The sequence below is a fragment of the Sphaerodactylus townsendi genome, linkage group LG10, assembly GCF_021028975.2.
Source record: "Sphaerodactylus townsendi isolate TG3544 linkage group LG10, MPM_Stown_v2.3, whole genome shotgun sequence".
Taxonomy (NCBI): Eukaryota; Metazoa; Chordata; class Lepidosauria; order Squamata; family Sphaerodactylidae; genus Sphaerodactylus; species Sphaerodactylus townsendi.
Window position 1 is genome coordinate 8452972 of NC_059434.1, and position 24347 is coordinate 8477318.

Here is a 24347-nt window from a genome sequence, read left to right on the forward strand (position 1 = left end):
GCAGAGATTGAGTACTCTTGACCATGTGGAAGGCACGATAGCCCCCATAGAGGGTTTTCCTCGAAGCCTTCCCTTCCAGATCTCGGAGGATCTAGGAGATGGGAGATGGGCGATTTTCATCTGGTGACTCTCTCCAGACCCTAGAACGACAAGTACAAGCTTCTGCCCTTGTTTCATTGGGATGAACAAGGTGGGTCCGATTACGTGGAGATGCACGCAGCGTTTGGTGCATTATCCATGGATCCGGCTCCTGTACAGATCGGGTTTCATTTCCCCTCCGACAACGAGTGGATTACTGGAAACCCCAAATGCAACCAGTCCCTGAGGAACTGGGACTGACAAACCATCCATGCTGACACCCAGGAATCCATGGAAAGATTCCCTAGGACAAAGTAGCACTTTGATGATATTCCCCAAGGAGCAGCAGTGGCACAGCACCGCGCATCCCAAAACTACTGAAGCTGAAGGCTGAGAACAATGACCACCTTTGTCCGGATCGATGATGATCGGTAGAGGGTTCCACACCTTCGCAAACCCCGGCTCCAGAGCCGGGGGCAAATGAAACGGATGGAAAGAGCTCCGTGGAAGCCGGTCGGAGGGAATCCCGAAAAAAAAGAAGTCCTGTCTGAGGTGGGAACTTAATCCCGGACCCTGACCCGTTCCTCAAATGCCCCTCGAGAAGAAGGAAAGTTGGGACGGCGATGAAGTGGCCTGCTGCGTGAGAAGCCAAACTTTCATACCTGGGGAAAGGCCAGCGAAACGCGAGCACTCTATGGGAAGAGGAGCGAAACTCTGCAACTGAACCGTGAGAAGCAACGTGCGAGAAATCCAAATGGAGTTGGATCAGCTGAAGAGAAGCTGTTGCGTCGAGCAGTTCCAGCAGAATCTGACCATCACATATGACGAAAGTACTGGATCAATCGAAAATGGATTTAGCAACCGCCAGCGTGAAGGCATCAGGGGCTATCCAAACCACGGCATGAACTGGACTACAGCAATATTACAACGAGATGAACGAGGCCAAATTGGATGCGTGAAAGGGCAGCTTGCATGCGCACCAGGGCCGGCCCTAACTGCGCGAAAGAAAGAGAATTGGCCGACCTAGAGACAGGGATTTGCGAAGACAGCGGGCTACACCTGGCGAGGGCTCCAGATAGAGTCTCCTGGGCACCTACAGCTCCTCTCCTCTCCGGAGGCAACGGTAATTGATGAGGAGTCCGATTCCAGCGGCCCCCCAACTCCAGAGAAGCGCCTCAGCCACTCCCGGTTCCGCCAGTCCCGCCACCTTACCCTTGCAGCAACAACCTCAACCTTACAGCGCCTCGAGCTGGGTTGAAAGAAGGATTTTACAGGCCAGCCCATCCCGGCTGCAGCTTTTGACGGGACTGCATCGAAAACTTCCCTACTTCATCCTACAAACTTTCGATGCCCATATGCAAGAGTATGATGACCTGGTATCGTTCTGAGCGTGAAAAAGTCCGAGAGACATTGGATCAGTGCTGGATGGTGGCATAAGCGGGCTGAATGGTTCGTTACTCTCTACTAATTGCAGGCTGACGACACTCGCACAGTGGGGGGGGGGGTTCCTCCAGGCGTTACGTCTTCGTTTCCAGGATCCTGATGCAGAAAACATTGCCATCACGTGCAGTAAAACCATCCAGCAAGGTAACCGTTCTTTCGCTGAATATGCCGGGAATTTCGTTGCAGCGGCCAGTAAACTTCCTCCAGACTGGCGGAACGCATGAAATGTGAGTACTTTTTCGAAGGCATGGACATCAAACTGCGAGAAGCGGTTATCCTCATCCGGATTCAGCGGACAGTAGCTGAATGGATCGAACTGGGATCACAAGTGGCTACTGCGTCTTCGCGCGCGCCCGTGCAGATGGCGATCCGCGCCCAAAACCAGCCGCAACACCAGCACCAGAAGTACTCGCAAGTCAACTGCTGCCGTCACAACTGAAACCCGTCCGGGAACGTCATTAAGCCGCTTGGGATTGTGCCTTTACTGCGGGGGCCCTGGCCACCTGGCTGCCAACTGCCCAAAGAAGCAAAAACCTCAACCTCCGACTACACGCTGCCGTGGCGGCCAAGCCTCCACGGAAACCAGATCCGCCGCCTCAGGGGTAGATCCTAAAGCTACTATCGAGGAAGATTTGAGGACGGAGAAGTAGCGCTCTGCCTGTCAGCAGCACCTGAAGACATTAACCCTACTCCGGATGCGGTGAGTGAAGGCAGTGCTCCCATTACCATTTTGACCGCGCTAGCCAACCCAAGTAAACATCTGGCGCATTCTGGCCTCCGCGCTTGTGGACTCGGGCTGCTCCCACTGTCACATGAGACGACAAGTGGCTGACTAACTCGGTTAATACCTAGTCCCCTCCGTGTAGCCCATTCCCTTCACCCAAATGGATGGTAGCCCTCTAGGTGGTGAAGGTCCGGCACGTTTTAAAACCCAGCCAGTATTTCTTCGTTGTGCCGACCATTGGGAAAAAATAAGTTTCATCCTTGCTCCTGTTGCTAAACACTCTATTGTGTTACGCATGCCTTGGTTGCTCCTACACGAACCAACCATCATATGGAAAGAACGGATCCTCCAATTCACGGATCCTCCTGTGGAGATCACATGAGCGGAAAACCCAACTCTCACTGAGAATGAGCTCATGAGTCCCAAAGCTTAAAATGTCTTGTCTGCCTCTGGTCCTGCGTAAATCCCACAGGCGTATCGAGGCTTGTCCAGAGTGTTTCAAGAACAGGAGTGCGACCAATTGCCCCCCCACTGACTGTAAAATTTTACTGCAACCCGGAGCTCAGTTACCCAAAGGTAGAATCTACCGCATAACTCCCACCGAAGAGAAGGAGCTCAGCTTTCTTAGATAAAACCTGGCTTGTGGAATCAGACGGAGAGCGACAAAACAGACCCGTGCGGCCCCTGGTCGATTTGTTAAAAAGAAGGGCGGTTCGTTAAGACTTTGTACTGATTATCGCGGATTGAATGCTGTGTCTGTATCCAACAAATATCCTTTGCCCTTAATTAAAGACCTCTTGGATGCATTGGGCAAAGGGCGGATCTTTACTAAATTGGACTTAAGAGAGGCTTATTACAGAGTCCGTATTGCGGAAGGCTATGAACACTTGACAGCTTTTAATACAAAGTTTGGACAATACGAATATTTAATAATGCCATTCGGATTAGCTGGAGCCCCAGGAGCTTTCATGGCCCTTATCAACGAAGTTTTACAGGATCTGTTATACAAAGGGGTGGTCGTATATTTAGATGATGTTTTAATTTATTCACAAAACATTGAGGAGCATGAGAAACTAGTACGAGAAGTCTTACAACGCCTACTAGACAATTCCCTCTTTGTTAAGTTGACAAAATGTTGTTTCCATCGCTCCTCCATAGATTATCTGGGGTATCGGATCTCTCATGAGGGTTTGGAAATGGACCCAGCGAAAATAGCCGCCCGTAATTGAATGGCCTGCCCCACCAACAGGAAGGAACTGCAATCCTTCCTAGGCTTTGCCAATTTCTATCGTGACTTTATTCCCCGATTTGCTGAGATCACCTTACCGCTCACAGATCTCCCTCGTACCAAAGGCAAAGACTCGTGCGGGCTTCTAAACCCGGAGCTCCCCTCCTCTGGTCTCAGGAATGCCAGTCAGCATTCCAGCAGCTAAAAACAGCTTTTACCACAGAGCCAATTTTAAGTCACCCAAACCCAGATCTTCCCTTCATCGTGCATGTGGATGCTTCGGATAAAGCGCTAGGCACTGCCCTCTTGCAGAAAATTAAAGATAACAAATTGGTGCCGTGTGCTTACTTGTCCAAAAAGTTTTCTGGGGCTGAACTGAACTGGACTGTGGGGGATAAGGAGACCGCGGCTATCAAAGCTGCTTTGAGTGTTTGGCGCCATTGGCTAGAAGGAGCCAAGCACCCTTTCCAAGTTTGGTCGGATCACAAGAATCTGGCTGCCCTGTCTACACCGCTCAAAATGTCTGCCAAACAATTACGTTGGGCCGATTTCTTCTCCAGGTTCTCTTTCACAGTCCATTTCTTTCCTGGTAAGAGCAACAAACTGGCTGACGCGCTGTCTCGCCTCCCCGGGGAGGGGGGGAACACATCGCTACGAGACATCCCACGCACCGTTCTTACTCCCTCCCATGAGACCACAAGTGGGATTAGCTGTCACCCGATCACAAACAACAGCGGCTCCTCGCCCTCCGGCCATCCCTAACATCGTCTCCCCCTTCCTCCAGGGATTCAAGGAGGCGGGGCTCCGCGAGCTCTCGGCGGAGGATGGAGATTCACAACTACGTTTGGAGGGTGGTGTTTGGAAACGGGGAGGGTGTTGGTACAAAGCCTGCCTCCTCTCCGGAGGCAGGTTCTTGAAATATGTCATGATGCCCGTCAGGCTGGGCATTTCGGATTTTTGAAAACGTTGCATCTGGCCCGCCGACAGTTCTGGTGGCGCTCCATGCGCAAAGACATTGAAACGTATATCAAAGGGTGTCCCGTCTGTGCGGAAGCCAAGTCGATACTGGGAAAGCCACATGGGTTATTAAAACCCCTCCCCGTTGCATCTCGACCCTGGCAGGTCATTTCCATGGATTTTATAACTGATTTGCCGGAAAGCCACGGGAACACTGTTTTATGGGTGGTAGTGGATCTTTTTTCTAAACAAGCGCATTTTATTCCTTGCACCACCATCCCGTCGGCACCTAAATTGGCCCGGTTGTTTATTCAACATGTCTATCGCCTACACTCCTCCCCCGACAAGGTGGTATCCGACCGCGGTCCCCAATTCGTGTCTAAGTTTTGGAAGGCGTTCCTGGAGCTGTTGGGAACCACCCCGGCGGTCGCCGCCCCCTACCACGTTCAAAGTGATGGCCAATCAGAACGGACGAACAGAACGTTAGAACAGTATTTACGTTGTTATACTAACTATCATCAGGACAATTGGTGCGATTTACTCCCTTTTGCAGAGTATGCGTATAACAATGCCATTCATAGCAGCACGCAAAAGACCCTGTTCGAGATTGTTTCTGGTCGGTCCTTCCCACCGTTGCCCCAGCTGCCTGCAGAGGTACTGCAGCCTCCGGAATTCGAACAATGGATTTCTTCGCTAGCCGAGGGTTTGGAAAAGCGGTGCAGTCTACCTTACAGCAGGCCCAAGAATCACAAAAGGTTCAGGGAGACAATCGTCGCTCAGACTTCCCTTTGCGGGTTGGGGCATGGGTCTACTTAATCCACTAAAAACCTTAGAGACATGCACAAATATTCAAAAACTTGGCAAGAAATTTGTGGGCCCTTTTGGGATTACAAAGGTGATCAATGATGTTACTGCTTTCGTTTGGAACTGCCTAACTTCGTTAAGTAACATTCACCTGTCTTTCATTCAAGCTTACTCCAAAGGAGGCTCCGTTTCAGATGCCTGTGACCCTCCAGAGCCACCCCGAACCAGTTATAATTGATGGCCACACGCCCTATGAAATAGATGCTATTCTGGATCCCGTTTCTCCCGCAATGTCGTCTACAATATCTAGTTTCATGGGTTTGGCTATTGCCCTCTGGCGCATAATCAATGGGTGTATACAGAAAAGCCATTGATGCCTCCCTCATTTCTGCCACTTTCCCACAAAGCGCTTTCCTAATAAACCAGGGGAGGCTTTTCTTAGGGGAGGCAGAGTGTAAGGATGGCGATCCTGCCTGGTTCTCTCCCAGCCAGCTGGCCTTGACGGAATGCCTCCAGCCGGTGACGGAGCCTAAGAATCGGCGGCTTAACAACCTTGGTGGGACGGCTTATCTTGCTGTCCAGGATGAGCATTCCGTTCTCATGAGGGGGGAGGATTCGGGTACGTTATAACCTGTAGTTTGGGCGGGAGGTCTCATTCCTGTCATATCGTGTGTGTGTGCTTTCTAAGATGTCTGAATAAACGGACTTATATTCAAAAGCCTTTTATTTCTGCTCTTTGGAATTCCTTACAGGCGCCCTCATACTGGTGCTGTTCGCCCTGTGCTGGCGTAAGACGCTGCTTTTGAAAAACCTTGTTCCCTAAGCGAGGTTCAAAAACGGCTTCTTTGCACCACTTAAGTGGCACGAGCACAGCACTGCTGCGATCCAGCAGCGCCAGCTGTGCGAACAGCGTCCCAGGGACAGTGTATTTACAGAGCAGCAGTGGCGTAGGAGGTTAAGAGCTCGTGTATCTAATCTGGAGGAACCGGGTTTGATTCCCAGCTCTGCCACCTGAGCTGTGGAGGCTTATCTGGGGAATTCAGATTAGCCTGTACACTCCCACACACGCCAGCTGGGTGACCTTGGGCTAGTCACAGCTCCTCGGAGCTCTCTCAGCCCCACCTACCTCACAGGGTGTTTGTTGTGAGGGGGGAAGGGCAAGGAGATTGTAAGCCCCTTTGAGTCTCCTGCAGGAGAGAAAGGGGGGATATAAATCCAAACTCTTCTTCTTCTTCTTCTTCTTCTTCTTCTTCTTCTTAGGGCGCTGTTTTTTGGCCGTGCGGAAATGGCCATTGATTTGAAAGGCAGAAATCAGTGGCAAGAAACTTTGGATCATGCCCATCCAGATCAAGAGACAATATAACTTATTTCACATTCTTTTTGTACAAATCATTGATGTTGATTAACCACTGAAACCAATGGAACTACTCAAGTGTGTATGTAGGCACCCTATGTTACTATGTATGCATGCATTTATGTATGCATGTCTGTGTCATTAAATTACAACTGTTAGACACACAAGCAAATGAGAAGCAGAGGTGGTTTGCTATTGCTTTCTGCTACACAATCTTACTTGGTGGTCTCTCATTCGAGGCCTGGCCCTACTTAGAACCTGAGATCTGATGACACCATTCCAGATCTCCTACGGCCTCTACGAGCATAAAATAAAAATTGTCAAACTTGTTACAAACCCAGCTCTCTGTTCATAGCTGACATTCCACTGGCTGTTTTTTCCTGGTTGGAATGTGTGTGTGTGTGTGTGTGTGTGTGTGTGTGTGTGTGTGTGTGTGTGTGTGTGTGTGTGAGAGTGTGGTGAGTGTGGTGAGTGTGTGTAAGGGGGGAGGGCTTTGATTACAGAAGAAGAAGAGTTGGCTTTTATATCTTGCTTTTCTTTCCTGAGAGAACTGTGATTGACCCAAGTAGACTTCTTGTGGAGGGGCAGAGACTCAAATCTGGTTGTCCAGATTAGAGTCCACCACTTTATGTGGAGGAGTAGGGAAATCAAACTTGGTTCTGTAGATTAGATTCCATCACTCGTGTGAGGGAGAGGTGAATGAAATCTGGTTCACCAGATTAGTGACTGCTGCTCCCGTGGGGGAAATCAAACCTGGTTCACCAGATTAGAGTCTGCTGGTCATGTGGAGAAGTGTGGAATCAAACCCAATTTACTAGACTAGAGTCCACCACTTATGTGGAAGAGTGAAGAATCAAAGGCCATTTCCGTACGGCCAAATAACAGCACCCTAGGGACCAAAGAAACGCCATCCCTAGGGTGCTGTTTGCACAGGAGGTGCTGCTGCAATGCATCCTGGCCACCTGGGAGCAGCGCAAAGGCGCCGCTTTAAACCTTGCTTAACGAGCAAGGTTTTTGCAAAGCAGCGGCTTCCCGCTGGCGCGGTGTGAACCACACCAGCGGGACATCACCTCTTTTCCCGTCGCCTCCACTCACCTTCCTGTCCAGCTCTGGAGGGCTGCAGAGACCCACACACGCTGCCTTCTGACCCATGGAGATGGACAGGAAGGTGAGTGGAGGGGGCCCATGTGGAGCAGCCTCTCCAGCAGGGAAGCAAGTCGGAGCCACTCGCACGACAGCGTGCAAACGGCCTCCGAGCCTCCACCGGCACGATACATGCCAGTGGAGCTGCGTTTCTGTGCGTGTGCGGAAACAGCCAGAGTTGTTCTCCAGGTTAGAGTTCGCTGCTCATGTGAGGGAATGGGGAATCAAACCCAGTGCTTCAGATGAAAGTCCTCCACTCTTAATCACCACGCCACGCTGGCAGTTATGAATAAATCAAGTCCTAATTTATACATTACTAATCTATCTGATCTTGGGTGAGATGGTAAGTTAGCTTTCGTCTGCGCTTTTGTGTTTACCTGTGAGCAATAAACTTAATTGAGTAGGATGGAAAAATAATTTTCTCCGAAGTGAGGAAAATGATCAAAAAGTCACTGGGAATGTACAGCATTTTGTCACATATATTACAGCAAACAGCAGTTAATTACAGAGCCCAATTAAAATATCTCAACAGCTTTTTTTGCACAAATTAAACACGTCCTTGGGGAGCATCCGTGATTTCCTGTCCATCCCGAGTCTTCTTGATTCTAGGACAGGGGTCTACAATCTGCGGCTCTCCAGATGCTCATGGACTACAAATCCCATCAGTCCCTGCCAGCACGGCCAATTGCCATGCTGGCAGGGGCTGATGGGATATGTAGTCCATGAGCATCTGGAGAGCCGCAGGTTGCAGACCCCTGTTCTAGGAGGAGGCACAGGTATGAAATGATATTAAGTTAGCCTCAGTGGTAATATAAGGTTCTTCAAGGGGAACAAGAGAGGCTACCAAGGTTAAACCCCCACTGAGACCTAGGCCCCTTCCGCACATGCAAAATAATGCATTTTCAAACCACTTTCACAAATGTTTGCAAGTGGATGTTGCTATTCCGCACAGCTTCAAAGAGCACTGAAAGCAGTTTGACAGTGCATTATTCTGCATGTGCGGAATGAGACCTGGAGCCTGGCCATTAGAGATGCATCCCCCCCCCTCATGGAAGATTGACATGACACCAGTGGAGGAAACTGAATACAAGAGAACTATGCTCTGATGCCTTCCCCATAGGGCAGTGGTGGTGAACCTATGGCACGGGTGCCAGAGGTGTCGCTCAGAGCCCTTTCTGTGGACACGCACAAACAGAGTCCCCCCACCCCATATCTAGGCTGGCCTGGGCCGCTGGGCTCGATTATTAGCATTAAACCTAAGACCTAGTTTTGTGGAAGCAGTGTAGATAACCCTGATAAGTGCTGTTAAACCCCACTGATTTTCATGGGAAGAACTAAAGCGCGATCCTTTACCTGCGAGTAAGCTCGGTTGCTGGCAATGGCACTTGTTTCTGAGTAAACCCTCCTAGGGTCGTGATTCACCCATTGGAAGAGTTGCACAGTTGCTTCAAAGCAGAGCCACTGACTACCACGAAGCTTACTCCTGAGTAACGCACACCTTGGAGCCAACTGTTTTTTTCTAAACCAAAACCTCGATATTCAGGTTAAATTGCCGTGTTGGCACTTGGCGATAAATATGTGGGTTTTGGGTTGCAATTTGGGCACTCGGTCTCGAAAAGGTTTGCCATCACTGGCTTAACTACTCCGCTACACCAGCTCCCAGACTGGGCGAAATTGAAATCTTAATACACTGTATACAATTTGCACACCCTTTGTAGCAGGCTGATCTGTAGCTACCACTTCCCCCTACAACGATGAAATACAATGAGTGTTCAAGTTGCTCACAATTAAAGTTGAGATTGCAAACGGGTTAGAATGCACATGCATTTATTTTGTTAACTTTGTAACTGCCATACAAAGCAATCTTAAAGAAATTTGCTGGAGAATATGTCCCTTGTGTGTGTATGTTTGTGTGTGCGCAATGTCCCCCTAATAAGGCCAGATCTGAAAATAGCCCTGTTTGCGATAAATATGCTTGTTCTCCTCCATGCCTTTCCCAAGAGCAGATTCTCACTCCTTTTGGAAATCCTCTGCTCTCCACACAGCATCATTTACAAGCAGTGAAATACCCTTTGAGCTCTGAGAAATAGATAGCACCCTGCTTACTCCGTAGATCGTTCTGGGCATAAAAAAAGGGGGGGGGGAAAGCAAATCCCCAAAATGCCATGGAGAAGATTGAAAGGCTACATATTTCAGAGTTTATGGTACTGCCACCTGCTTCCTTGCCTGCTTCTGTCGTTCTGAGATTAGAGGCAAAACCAGTGGTGCACCAAAGTTACAAATGAGGACTTACGTTCTTCAGTTGAGTCTCTCAAATCTCAAGCCCCCTCAGAGCTGTTTGGAAGCGTGTCTCCTCACAAACAACCAGAAAAATGTGGGACATTTCCCATTTACATTTAGTGATAAGTTCCTTAGAAATTGACACCAACTGGTATACAACAGCTCAGCACTTTCACACCCCTCTGACTATCCAGTTAGTATGATGCAGTTGTGTCTTCTGAGGTAACTAAATAGAGGTTATTTATTTCCCCACAGCAGAGTTACAACACACACCTTGGAAGATTTACTCAGATATACATTCTGCGCGTAGCAAAAGGCTATCACACAATCCCAGAGGGCTTGTTGGCTTTTGAGCTCAGCCTTAAAGGGTCTGTTGACAGAACATGTTCCAAAGGTTTTAACTCAAAAGCTCATTCCGCACATGCAGAATAATGCACTTTCAAACTGCTTTCAGTGCTCTTTGAAGTTGTGCGGAATGGCAAAATCCACTTGCAAACAGTTGTGAAAGTGGTTTGAAAACGCATTATTTTGCGTGTGCGGAAGGGGCCAAAGATGATTATTTGTGGAAGGAATTGTTCTGGGTTTTTTGAGGGGGGTTGAATACGGGTGCTAAAAAAAAGAAAATTGCATTCAATGGCTCGATCACACCATCAGCCATTAAGAGGGTGTCGAACGCTTGACATTGCTTCAGCCTTGGGACTATATTATGGGGTGCAGGCATTAATGGGAAGATGGAGGACAATGAAAACGAGACACCAAAGCTGCCTGAAAAATAATCCCCACCTCTATTTCTTTCTCTTCCTCCTGACACAGCACAAGTAACAAGATTTCGTTAAAAAAAAAATAGACAGAGATTTAACAGTGCACATAATTTTAAAATAGTGTTGTTCTTTTTTTAAAAAACCCATCAAATTAAAAAGAAACTGTACTTTGGAGACAAGCCAAAACAATTTTGCTATGGAACAGTAATATTAAAATAAAACAACATATTGATCCTGTTTCCACAAGTACTACCAACTTGAAAACAATTACATTGCTTTCCAGTTCAAGCGTCTTTGGATCTATGGGCTGACTGTTATGCTGAAAGCAGAGTTGCACTTCCACTAAATTTAGGGCTCCCAACTCCAGGTTGGGAAATATGGGGTTAGAACCTGAAGAAGGAAGTGTCTGGGAAAAGGAAGAACCTCAGCATGTTATAATACCATGAAGTCCATAGTCCAAACAAAGCATCTATTTATCTTCAAGGGGAACTGATCTTTCCAATCCTGAGACCAGTTGTAATTCTGAAAAATCTCCAGGTCCCAACAAGAATCCAGCAACCCTAATTAATCCTGCCCCTATGGGATGAAGTTCAAAACACGCTCAATCCAATCACCCCTCAACCCAATCACCCACTCAATCCAATCACCAACAGGTTTGTTAAAGGTTCAAATAGGTGCCATGTAATTAGTCCTTTTGCATCAAGGAAGAAATAATATTGATATATGTCACTGAATTCCCTTGTCAGGAAGGGTACAAATCTGACAAATAGATTGAATGGCCCATCAGTTGATATTTGAAAAAAATATCTTATAGTCTAATACAGCCAAAGTTGAGCACTTCCAAGTCCTGTTGCTTTAAATGGGAGTATGACAACCAGGTGTATAATGAAAAGGATTTTTAGCCTCAGGCTGAACTGGACCATAAGAAACACAACCACGATTATTATTCCCATATAGGCCAGCATTAGGCACTGACTGACTATCAAAAACATAACTTTGGACTGCCCTTACCTCGAAACTCACACATCCATTGTGATCTGTGTCAAATGCGTTGAACAGAAAATGTGCATATGTTGTGGAATCTGCAATGTAAAGAAGAATGTGAATTATTAGCTATGGCTTTACATTCCACAGAAAAAAATAGGGACTCTTCCGTACTTGCTCCTTCTGTATAAAATCTTTGCTTTGCAACTCTGCTTCCCCAAATGTACACATCCCTGAAGTCTTTTGTCCACCTGCTGCTTCCATCACTTGGTAACTGCTAGTCATACCATGGTATCAGTAGCAGCATGGATTAATCAATAGGGGAGTGCATAATGAAATTGTCGAGCCCATGATATGCACGAAAATGGATGTTTTGAACATGGCTGGTAAAATGATTTCCTGGAAAGGTAATAAAAATCCAGGGTTGTTGATATAATGAAACCCCGCACCCCAAAACAATCTTAAAAAAAAACTTGGGTGCCTATCAGCAGAGCAACACTTGCTGGTCTTTTTCTTTGATTCCACTGATTTCCTGGGCAATGGCATGCTTCCCGTCCAATCAGGTCTGTGCAAAGGAGGAGCACAGAGTATATCCAAGCCAATCATATTTGGAGACAAGATGCAGAGAGCTGCTGTTCTTCCTGATTCACTCCTTAGTGGGGGCAGCCCCACATGGATTTGAATCAGGAACCAGCATTGTCCTACCCGAGAAAAAAAAACTAGGGTAACCCCCCCCCCCCCGCTCTTTGGCCAGCCCAAATCCAGAATTATAGTATATTTTTCTTGGTGTACACCCCTAATAACAGGGCTGCCAGCCTCCAGGTGGTACCTGAAGATCTCCCACAATTACAACTGACCTCCAGACAACCTAGATCACTTCCCATGAAAAATAAAAAGAAGAAGAAGAAGAGTTTGGATTTATATGCCCCCTTTCTCTCCTGCAGGAGACTCAAAGGGGCTGACAATCTCCTTGCCCTTCCCCCCTCACAACAAGCACCCTGTGAGGTAGGTGGGGCTGAGAGAACTCTGAGAAGGGCCCTTTCCCCACTTACCGTTTGCTGCGCGCTACTGCCCCCAAATAGCACGTGGTCCAGCGGTGCTCCCCGCGAGTCCGGGCGGCGACAATGCAGCCGCCCCGACTCTGCGCTCCAACATCCCTTCAGCGTGCGTCATTTCTGACGCTGGAAGAAACGGCACCTTCTGACTGCCCCGCGCCAGAAATCGCTCGCTCTGGGAGTGGCGCGCAGGAAATCTTAAGTGGGGAAATGCCCAATCTGTGACTAGCCCAAGGTCACCCAGCTGGCGTGTGTGGGAGTGCACAGGCTAATCTGAATTCCCCAGATAAGCCTCCACAGCTCAGGCGGCAGAGCTGGGAATCAAACTCGGTTCCTCCAGATTAGATACACGAGCTCTTAACCTCCTACGCCACTGCTGCTCCCGCCCCTTTGATTGATTAGGAGGGCAGACTTTATGGTGTTATACCCTGCTGACAATTATGGATCTACTTTTTTTTCTTCAAGGGGAACAAAAGTACAGAATGATGCCCCCCATATATTATATACATATTTTTCTTTATACGTACATAGATAACCAACCGACATAATCAATTTATACAGCAAATAAGCATTAAATATTAAGCTACTTTTATTATTTTTGTCCCTCTTCTTGGTTTGCAGAAAAGGTAGCTATAAGCATTCAGTGAATCAGCTGAATCACTTCAGCAACTATTTCCTTTTGTTACTGAATATAATATAGGTCCTTTCCACACAAATCACCTACAATGTTTGGAAAACATTTTCAATCCCCCCCTTTACCATGATGTTCGTCCACACTCACCCCCCCCAATGCTTCATGGCCACACTTAGATGGCTCCCTCCCCCTTTTGAATTATTTGAACTGATGTTTCAATGCTTCGTGCTGCAATTTTCTATAGCCCACCCCCAATGAAAAAAACCCACACAGAAAGAATGAAAATAAACATGTGAGAGGCAATGGAGTGAGTTTAGCAAAATGGTGCCAAGGACAAAGTTTGCAGATAGCATAGAGTAAGGTGACCAGATGGTCACCTTGTGACCCCAAGACGAGGGTAGGCGGCTGTGCGTGCGCACGCGCGCACAGCCTTCTGGGGCGCTGCCATTTCCTGCCCTGTCACAGGGCGGGAAACGGCAGTGCCCCAGAAGGCAGTGCGCTCCTGCGGCCGCGCGCGGGAGGCTGCCACACTGCCTTGCACCCCAGAAGGCAGTGCAGCAGCCTTCCAAAAATCGGGACAATGGAAATAACCTGCGGGACGCGGGACAAATTGTGTGAAGGCGGGACTGTCCCACCAAAAGTGGGACGGCTGGTCAGCCTAGCATAGAGGCATGGAAAACGTAGTAAACAGATTGCACATCAAAAGGATACCATCCATTCAAGGGCCAGTGTGCTGCACAATCAACCCTAAACCCCAGGAGGAAGCCAACTAATGTTGGTCCTGCCCTGGGAACACCCTGGTCCACCCCCACCCACAGGTTAGCATCCAAGCAGGGTGCCAGCACAGCCTCACTGTGCCCCAAACTATTAGGTTTTCCAACAGTGGGGCTGTGGTATGTGGAGCCGTTGGTGCATCTGTTCCCCCCACCTGGGTAAATGCCCCAGGGAGGGCAAATGCACCAGCATGAGGTCGCATCACTTCCAGGAGCCCTTTCAGCCCCTTCCTTGGGGGCTATTAGTCCCAAGAAAGGATTCATACACTTACATTATACAGTGATTGGTAAAAATATTACCTCACAGTTTTTATAGAATACTAGCGGGGCCCGGCCATGCGTTGCTGTGGCAATTGCCTTCTCATCACAGTCTGCAACCCACACAGATGTCCATGCAGGTCCAATGATCTGCATCATAGCCTTTTGGGGTGGTCAAATGGAATCCCTCTTTCCCTTTTCAATGCACATTGTTATATGGTGGTGTCTTGTTTTTTTAGCATAAGGTAACCCTTTCCATTCCACAACGGAACTGTCCAGAGCGCGAATCCCGCTGCCCATGAGGCTGGTTGACACGCACAGTCCTGGCTTGGGTAAGGCAGAACTGGGGCAAGCAGGCTATCCCAGTCAGGCAGCGGAGGCAGGGTGGTGAGGCGCTCAGATCGAGGCCAGCTCTCTGGGTTCTTAAAGGGCCACGTGCAAAAGAAGCACAGCCAGTAGTGTTGGTTTGCCCCCACCCCGCGGATTGTCTTAGAAGAAAAAGGCAAACTCCAGCTCGCTTTTAGTAAAAGAGAGCTGTGGCAAATATGGGTGAGGAAGTGGGTAAGTGGTGGTTGGATGTGAGGGAGGGCAGAGTGAGGTGTGTGAGGATGAGCAGGATGTGTATGAGAGTATGTGTGTTGTGTGGTAGCAGTGGGTGAGGCACAGAGAGTGAAAGTTACCTGCGTGTGAGGGGGGGGGGATCCCACCTGACGTCTGACACAGCAAAGTGTGTATGTGTTTCACTTCCAGTCGTATTACCTAACAGTATTACCTATTTACTGTTTCCACTGCTCATCTCTGCCCATCTGAGCGAACATTCTAAGCCCTCAGGCCACAGACAGACAGGCTGCACGAACATTCTAAGGGTGACAGTTAAACACAGCCAGCTTCATGGCCTGGTGCGCCAGGAAAAAGATGTTTTACCTGGCACAGGTATGGACTTTCGGCAATTTGAAGGTCCAATTACCTGCCCGCAACAGGGAGGAACGTCATGTGAAAATTTGGGGGCGATCCATCCAGCCGTTTCGGCATTAGGGAGTGACTAACAAAGTCACTGTTAGCTTTTTATATATATAGATACTCATGTATGTATATTGCTCCCTTCCCTCATAAAAGTGTTTCCTTTGTTTCCATGGAAGGTTCCCTTTCCATATTTGCAAGTGGACGCACATCTCATACAACTCAAAGGCTGTGATTGGAATAAATGGAATGTTCCCTGTACATTCAAGAGATCTGGCTAGGCACATCTGGATCTCTAGATTGAGGTACATCCACCGCTGTGGACTTTGCTTGCTATGTATCTGGAACTGTGTATGTTCATGGAGAGCACCATTTTGGCAGTTTCCCCCACTAAGGGATTCGTCTGTGATGAAGATGAAGAACTGTTTAACTCCTGTCAGTCCATCCGACGTAAACATGGTAAATGTAGGCTTTGAGGCCTTGGGAAACTGTATTGCAAATACAGCATCAGACACAGCTGCGATAAAGGTAGATAACCAGTCTGTCTGTTATCAATTCAGGTAGAAAGGGTCATTGTGCCAGTGAAATCAAAGACACTGTGAGGTCCTTAATTTTTTTTAATAGACTGCTCAAATCCTCCTTTTTAGGAATTCTATATACTTGCAGAGTACCCAAAAAAAGTCCAAAGGTTCATTTGTGCAGACATTCCAGTTTAGACACAAAGGCAAAAGATGATAAACTACTACTGTGAGCACCCAGATGTGAACAAAGAGATATGCTTCTTTGGCAGACATACCAGCCACGTAGGGCCATTTTGTTTTTTGCAACCACCGTCCATGAAAAGAACTGAGATACTTGTCCTCCATCTGAGGTAATTACATGTGATTTAGAGATAACAAGCGGGATTATGTTCTCTCTATATGGTATCTCCAATGAAGGATTTTGAGCTTATCACCATTTTATTTATTTTTATTTTTATTTATTATTTGATTTCGTATACCGCCCTATCCCCAAAGGGCTCAGGGCGGTGAACAATATAAAAGCATATATAAACATAAATATATAAAAGTTTAAAATTTTCATTCTAAAACAGTATCCCACGAACCCATATGCAACCCTCCCAAGAAGAGTGATGGGTCCCGATGATGTTAGGGACCCTATACAGCAGGGGGAGGATGAAAGCATATAGTTCATTGTATTTTTACTTTCAAACAGATCAGTGGGGCAGCAGGACTAGGTAGGCACTAGGAGCCAGGCAAAACTACAAAACTATTGCTGCCTGAGGCCGTTTCCACACAGCCCAAAAACAGCACCCTAGGGAAGGAAAAAACACCATCCCTCGGGTGCTGTCACACAGCTGGCACTGCTGCATTGCAGCAGCGCCGTGTGCAAGCCCCCGAAACAGCGGGAAGATGGTATTTTCAAAACTCTCTCAGGGAGTGAGTTTTTTTCCAAAAGAGGCGTCTTCCCGCTGGTGCAGTGCAAACCACACCAGTGTGAGGGCCCTCTTTTGAGTCCTATGGTGTTTGCAAGGCACTTACCTTTCCTTCCTGTGCAGCTCTGGATGGCTGGAAAGACACACCCATGCTGCCCTTCGACCCCCGGGGCTTAAAAACGGCCTGAGGAACTACAGGGGCTCACAAGGTCTCCTGGGAAGTATAGTTCCCATCAGGACGTTTTTAAGCCTGAACTGTGAATAGGCCTTTTTTCAGCCTGAAAAAGTTCTAGGAAAAGGAAAGGAACTAAGGTAAGGGGGAGAAGACGGGGTGCCGTGGGGGGATGCCGTGGATGGGGGGCGGAAAATATAGACTGTGCACCGGTTATTTGTTCTTGTTCTCAACACCCCATTTGGATCTAGGATCAATGTTTTCAAGTGTACTGTGTACTAATCAATACAGAAGGAGACATTTTAAAGCAATCTTACATACATTTCAGATTATTCTTGTGGTTTGTGTTGTCATTGCACAGTAATATATCCAACCAGTGAAGACGATTGCAATCAAATGTAAAGGGAAGGATGACACCCTTAAGCTTTTAATTAGAGCCACTTAATGTGCTATCTCTATCACTTAGGCCCTTTCTGCACGGGCGGTATATGGCGCCCTGGGGATGCAAAAACGCCGTCACCAGGGAGCCATTCGCACAGGGGGCGCAGCGTGTCTCCAGGCCTCAGCGACGTGCCGGACGGCCAGAGACACGCCGGGTTGGCCGGGCGATGGCGCTCCGCGGCGCCGTCTTCCCGGCTGTTTCTGGGACCGTTCGCGCGAACGGTCCCAGGGGGGTTGGGTCGGCGTGGAATGCGCTGACCCAACCCCCATCGACGCCGTGCGGAAACGGCCTAAGTCTGGAATATAAATCTGTACAGAGAGAGTTCAATTTAATGAAATATGGCTAGTCTTCAACACTCAGGGGTCGTAAACTTTTACAATGCATTAACATTCTGACAGATGGCAGCAGGAAGAACACACACTGATATTTTCTGGACAGCACAAATAAAACATCTTGTAGACATTATAAAAAGAAATGTTTTTGCATTTTTTGTCCGCATAGCATGAAAAAATAAAGTCTTGCCAGTAAAAAGGGTTCTTTTTCCTGCCATTTTTTTTGCCACTTCAGAGATTCTCTGGACCACCTGCCGTTTGCTGAAGGGTTCCAAGACATTTCTTCTGCTTTCATTGAAGCCTCACACCATTTCAGCGTTTAAAGTACATGAATAAACTTAGTTTTGCCCGGCAATTCCGCAAATGTGTCATTTTCTGTTGTTGTTGTTTTTGTTTTCAATGAGATATCTTCAAAACTATGAAGACACGACATGAGAATTGGCTGTGATTCTCCTATCAAGTCTTGTGAGACACCTTATTGAAAACAAACAAAATTGGAAATAACAATGAAATCAACTTTCAAATCTAATTTCAGCCAAGCTAATGCTGTGGGGAAGGTTTTAAATATGGGTTTTCCAGACGCCTTTTATTTTATTGTAGTAACCGCTGTTTTACATAGAGTTTTAGTACGTTTTACTGATTATTAACTGAATAGAGCTTATGTAATTCGATATTGTGTTTTTGTATGATTTGCTCCTTTATTCAGCATTGTATGAATTTTATGTCGTACACCACCCAGAGCCGCTCAGGGACAGGGCGGTATAGAAATCTAATAGATGGATGGATGGGTGGGTGGGTGGGTGGGTGGATAAATAGATAAATAGATAAATAAATGTTTTTTTAAAAAAGAATTTAAGATTTTTCTGAAAACCAAGGAAGTGCCTCAAGAAACAAGAAAAATGAAGTGTAACTTTGTATGTCTCTCCCTGGGCTAGTTCTCAGGCCCTTTCCCCACTTATCTTAAGCCCCGCGCTACTCTCCGCAAGTAGCGCGGGGTCCCACTGCATTCCCCACGTCAGGGGCGGCAACAGCGCAGCCGCCCCGACGCTGCTGCTCTTGCACCTCTCAGCGCGCGGCATCCCTGGCGCTGGCGAAAACAGCGCCTTTGGATGACCCCGCCTCTGCGCGGGGTCGTGGGGACACCCGGATTTGCACAAGGGATGCCGCACGCTCAGAGCAGCGCGCAGCGACGGCGGCGGCAGGAGAAGTGGGGAAAGGCCCTCAGTCATCTAAGGATGAGGGGTTTTTATTTTTTTGTTCAAATGGAGTGGGAGGGGAAAACAAGACAGGGCAGGCACTAATAAGGTCTGGGAAGAAGTGGCGGATGAATTTACAATTCTACTTAAATCTTCTGATATCAGAGTATAGCTCTATTGCCCCCTCTCCAGTAATACTGTACTTAGCGCAAAGAGTACACTTCACTTCCAACCACCTGACTCAGTACACAAGAAAATTTAATTTGGGGCTAACCATTGGCATTAATTGTGCAGAATCAGTGAGCTGCTCAGAAGGATATGTCTTGCTGAGGCATCATATGTGGTCTGTAACACGTCTCCCACTTACTGTCTTAAATTGCCCTCCTGAGGGAACTTGATTTAAGTGAACTTCAAAAATAAAAGCCACGCACTGTCTTTTATTAGGACTAAACACAGCAACACAAAACTGCTGGCAAGTCTTTGAGTTCTCCAAAACACTCATCAGGTTGGCTAAAAAACAAGAAAGAGGAGGGAGAAGAAAATAGAGAACCTCGCTCGGCAGACACCTGTGTGAAAAGCTAAGCAAGTATTTGGATTTAAAACGATGTCAGCATCAGGCAGTCCAAGCTCCTGCCATCGAGTCTCCCAAAGCCCAAGACTGAGCATCTTTCAAAAAATGTAAAACCTTCCCTGAAGATTTCAGCCTTTGGAACTCAGGAAAAGTGAGAATGGACTTTTCCACATACCGTGTTTCCCCGAAAATAAGACAGTGTCTTATATTAATTTTTGCTCCCAAAGATGCGCTATGTCTTATTTTCAGGGGATGTCTTATTTTTCTGTGTTCTGTTCGTCGGGCATGCTTCCAAACCAAAACTTTGCTACGTCTTACTTTCTGGGGATGGCTTATATTTCGCACTTCAGCAAAATCTCTACTACGTCTTACTTTCTAGGGATGGCTTATATTTCGCACTTCAGCAAAATCTCTACTACGTCTTATTTTCAGGGGATGTCTTATATTCATAAGAACATAAGAACATAAGAACAAGCCAGCTGGATCAGACCAGAGTCCATCTAGTCCAGCTCTCTGCTACTCGCAGTGGCCCACCAGGTGCCTTTGGGAGCTCACATGCAGGATGTGAAAGCAATGGCCTTAAGAACATAAGAACAAGCCAGCTGGATCAGACCAGAGTCCATCTAGTCCAGCTCTCTGCTTCTTGCAGTGGCCCACCAGGTGCCTTTGGGAGCTCACATGCAGGATGTGAAAGCAATGCCCTTCTGCGGCTGTTGCTCCCGAGCACCTGGACTGTTAAGGCAAAAAATTCGGGGAAACAGGGTATGCCATTTACTACATTTTGAGGCCGGAAAGAAAATGTTTCCTCCGTGGAGTTCAGCATTGTTTTTATCCCCTTTGGTTTTGGAAATTTTTCCAAGCACTATCTTCTTTGTTGTTTCTGAAAACACGTTTCAAGCGTTTCTGTTTGCTGAAATGAATCTGAGCCGCCTTTCCTTACAATGTGATCATTTTTGAAATGTTGTATTTTTTTTGCACCAAAAAGCCTGGCTGTTTTCCACACCGCTGTGCTGTTGCCAAACTTCCCCCTTGGTGCCCCATCCGCCATTTTTTTCATATCCCTGTATTTTTCCATATCCCTTTATTTTTGACAGTTCATGGTGGTGGTTGTTTTTGCTGTTTTGGTTGAATCAATGAAGCATTGATTAAACAAATCTACAGAGCATCGAAGCAATGAATCAATGACGCATCATTTTAACGAACACAAACACAAACCCTGACAGCGGCCATGAAATGGTTGGAGGAGGTGCGTGCAGGCAAACATTGTGGTAAAGGAGGTCATCGAAAATGTTCTGGAAAGGTTTTAATTGACGTGTGGAAAAGGCTAACGTTTAACTGAACTAGTTAGAGTGGGACTAAACAGTTGTGTACTGTGCTTCCTTAAATAGCTGTTCCTTGTAATATTCCCATCCCTTAATTAGGCCAAAGCGCTAGCGTCCATCTGTCCATCCCCCAGCCTCCCGCACCATTAAAGAGATATAAAAAAAAGATGCTGACAGCGTATTTAGACCAGATTTTCAAGCAATTACAATAGCAATTGTTTGCATAGGCAAACGAGACTCATTATCTGCTTGGTACTCACCTCCCTGTGGGAAGAACTGCGAGTAAATCCCTTTGAAGGTCTCTTCATCAACAATCCCACTGGGACATTCCTAAAGAAAGTTGCAGAGGAGATGGCTGAGTCACGTGGCCACCTACAAGCGCCATTCATGAAGCTACAAAATGGCTGACCCGATGTTTTATTCATCTATATATTTATGGTCCCCCTTTCTCACTTGAACTCAAGGCAGATCACACACCCATACAGTAATTTCAAAAGACTCAAACACCAGTGATGAAGATGTATTGGTTTTGATCAGTGGTGGGATCCAAAAACGTTAGTAACAGGTTCCCATGGTGGTGGGATTCAAACAGTGGCGTAGCGCCAATGGGGCTGGCCGGGGCACGACGGGGGTGTGGCCGGGCATTCCAGGGGCGGGGCATTAATAATTTCTCCGTTACTGTAAAAACTCTTACTGTAAAAAAAAGTTCCTAATTTCCAGCTGGTATCTTTCTGTCCATAATTTAAACTCATTCTAGCAAGTCCTATTGTCTATTGCCAACAGAAACAACTACTTCTCCTCTAATTGACTGCCTGTCAAACACTTAATACTTTCAAATATTTAATTTTGTTTCCAGAAATCAAAAGAAGGATACTTTCCTTAAACAAGGAACTTTACCATATTACTAAAACATATTTTTAAAACAGCCCAACAGGGAGAGTTATCCCGTTTTCTACCTTCGCAAACCAGCCACATAGGAACAACAGGACTTTATGATTTTTGGACCTAATGGAATTTCTAACAGAAAAGCAGAGCCAATTAGTAACCTCCTCTTGGCACACACAAATAATTAGTAACCCACTCTCGGGAACTGGTGAGAACCTGCTGGATCCCACCTCTGGTTTTGATGCTTGAAAATGGATCCTCTCCTAGAAATGTTTTTAAAATAAAAAAATACAGAAATTGAAAACCCATACGTTCCACAGTAAAAAGGCACCCCTGTACAAACAACGTTTCCCCACCGTTGTCACCGATTCCTTGCCTCCTTGTTGGAGAAACAGAAGCCAATACAGTGGGGAGGAGGTTACTACAGCTCAGAGCTCTAATAAACTCAAGTTAGGCAAATGGTCACTTTGTGTACAACAGCTTTCCTAGGAGACATACTCAGAAGCTATGAAAAAGATACTCAAACATCACCACGGGTGTTAATGCAACACCTTATATAAGTATGTATATGTTGGTTTTGACCTTCAAAGCCATTCGCGGTCTCGGACCTGCATACCTGAGGGACCGCCTCTTCCCATATTGTCCCGGTAGGCCCCTCCGCTCCTCAGAGGAGAATCTACTCGTGATACCTGGCCCAAAAATGATCAGGCTGGCCTCGACGAGGGGCAGGGCCTTTTCAGCCCTAGCCCCTACCTGGTGGAACAGGCTCCCTAGGGAGATCAGAACCCTGCTGGACTTACACAGTTTCCGCAGGGCCTGCAAGACGGACCTGTTCTGCCAGGCGTTTGGCCAGCCTGGTTAAAAATACATCTGGCCTCCCGTGGGCACAAGGGGGGGGAGAGGGGTAGCCAGACGCCATCCACATTTTAAAATGGGTTCTGTTTTTATGTAATTAATATTTAAATTATGTTTTAATGTATGTTTTAACTTTGTTGTAAACCGCCCTGAGCCCTCAGGGGGAGGGCGGTATATTAAATAGATAGATAGATAGATAGATAGATAGATAGATAGATAGATAGATAGATAGATAGATAGATAGATAGATAGATAGATAGATAGATAGATAGATAGATAGATAGATAGATATGTGATGTAGTGGCTAAGAGCAATGGATCTAATCTGGAGAACTGGGTTTGATTCTCCATTCCTGCACATAAATCCTGCTGGGTGACCTTGGGCCAGTTGCAGTTCTCTCAGAATCCTCTCAGCCCCACCAACCTCGCAAGGTGCCTGCTGTGGGGAGGGGAAGGGAAGGTGATTGTAAGCCACTTTGAGATTTCTGAAAGGTAGAGAAAAGTGGGCTGTGAAAATCAACTCTTCTTCTTCTTTCAGCCTGCATCAATTAATTCTGTTCCCTCCCCAAGGAGTGGGGATTTAAGGCAGAAAAATCATCACAGCTTCCACATAGAGGATTCTTGCCTTCTTGCCTTTTTGCAGTCTAAGCCTTGAGTCTGTCCCACACTGGGATTTGCTTCTCCGGCCAGGAGCTTTTCTTCCAAGCATATAGGCAGGCTCATAGAACTGTGTTCTTAGAACTGACTCTATTGACACAGGGCTTGGCTGATCCAGAACAGCTGCTGACACAATTCGGGGAAAAGCTTCCACTAGACTCTCAGCCAAGATTGTTCTGTGTATGTAGCCCTCACTCCTGGGGGAAAGATCAAATCAGGGCCCTTTCCCCACTTACTGTTTGCTGCGCGTTACTCTGCCCAAATAGCGCGGGGTCCAGTGGCGCTCCCCACGAGTCCAGGCGGCGACAACGCAGCCGCCCCGACTCTGCCGCTCTCCCGCCCCCTCAGCGCGAGTCATTTCTGGCGCTGATAAAACGGCACCTTTCATGACCCCGCGCAGAGCACGGGGCAGTGGGGAACACGACCCCGCGCCAGAAATGACTTGCGCTGCGGGTAGCGCGCCGCAAACGGTAAGTGGGGAAAGGCCCCAGGTGAATGTGAAGGGAACAGGTGAAGGAATAAATATTCAACAGGTTGGATTCAAAGTATGGCCAGTGAACCAAAGCTCATGATTAGAGTAAGTGACAACACTTTTGGATCAAAACCAACGTTTCCAAGCAAGAGTCCTCAAAATCTGTTCAGAACTGAGGGCTGCTGAACATCTTGAGAAGGTGATTGGATGCTTCACTTGATATGCATCCTGGCAGTTATCCCTATAACACCTTGAATTATGCTTGCTGCCTTCTGTACTTTTATGCTGAGATTACCCCTTGAACATTCTAGACCAGTGTTTCCCAACCTTTTCAACATTGAGGTACCCTTGACCTTGCTCTTCATATCTCAGGGAACCCTTGAGGTTCGTTTGATTTTTTTTTTTGCATTTTTAAAGGGATTTTTTTGTTTTTGGCCTGTAGGTCGGGGGAGTGGCAAGCAGGGGGAGGGGAGGGAAAGCAGTGTTGACAGCTGCGTTGTTTGTTTGCCTAAATTCGGCATGGATTGGGGGGATTTAAAGGGAGAGCTTCCTTTAAATCTACCTCCCCCCCCC

At 47.1% G+C, this 24347-nt stretch overlaps 1 protein-coding gene across 1 annotated transcript in view; it reads right to left on the reverse strand.

Moving 5' to 3' along the window:
• KCNIP4 (potassium voltage-gated channel interacting protein 4) overlaps positions 1-21274 on the reverse strand; it is a 33526-nt gene extending 12252 nt beyond the window's left edge. The window contains exons 1-2 of the mRNA XM_048509461.1: positions 21167-21274; positions 11784-11854 (exon numbers count right to left, since the gene is read on the reverse strand). The gene's annotated coding sequence lies outside the window, so the exon portion shown is untranslated. The remainder of the gene's footprint in view (positions 1-11783; positions 11855-21166) is intronic.
• Positions 21275-24347: the final 3073 nt, after the last annotated feature.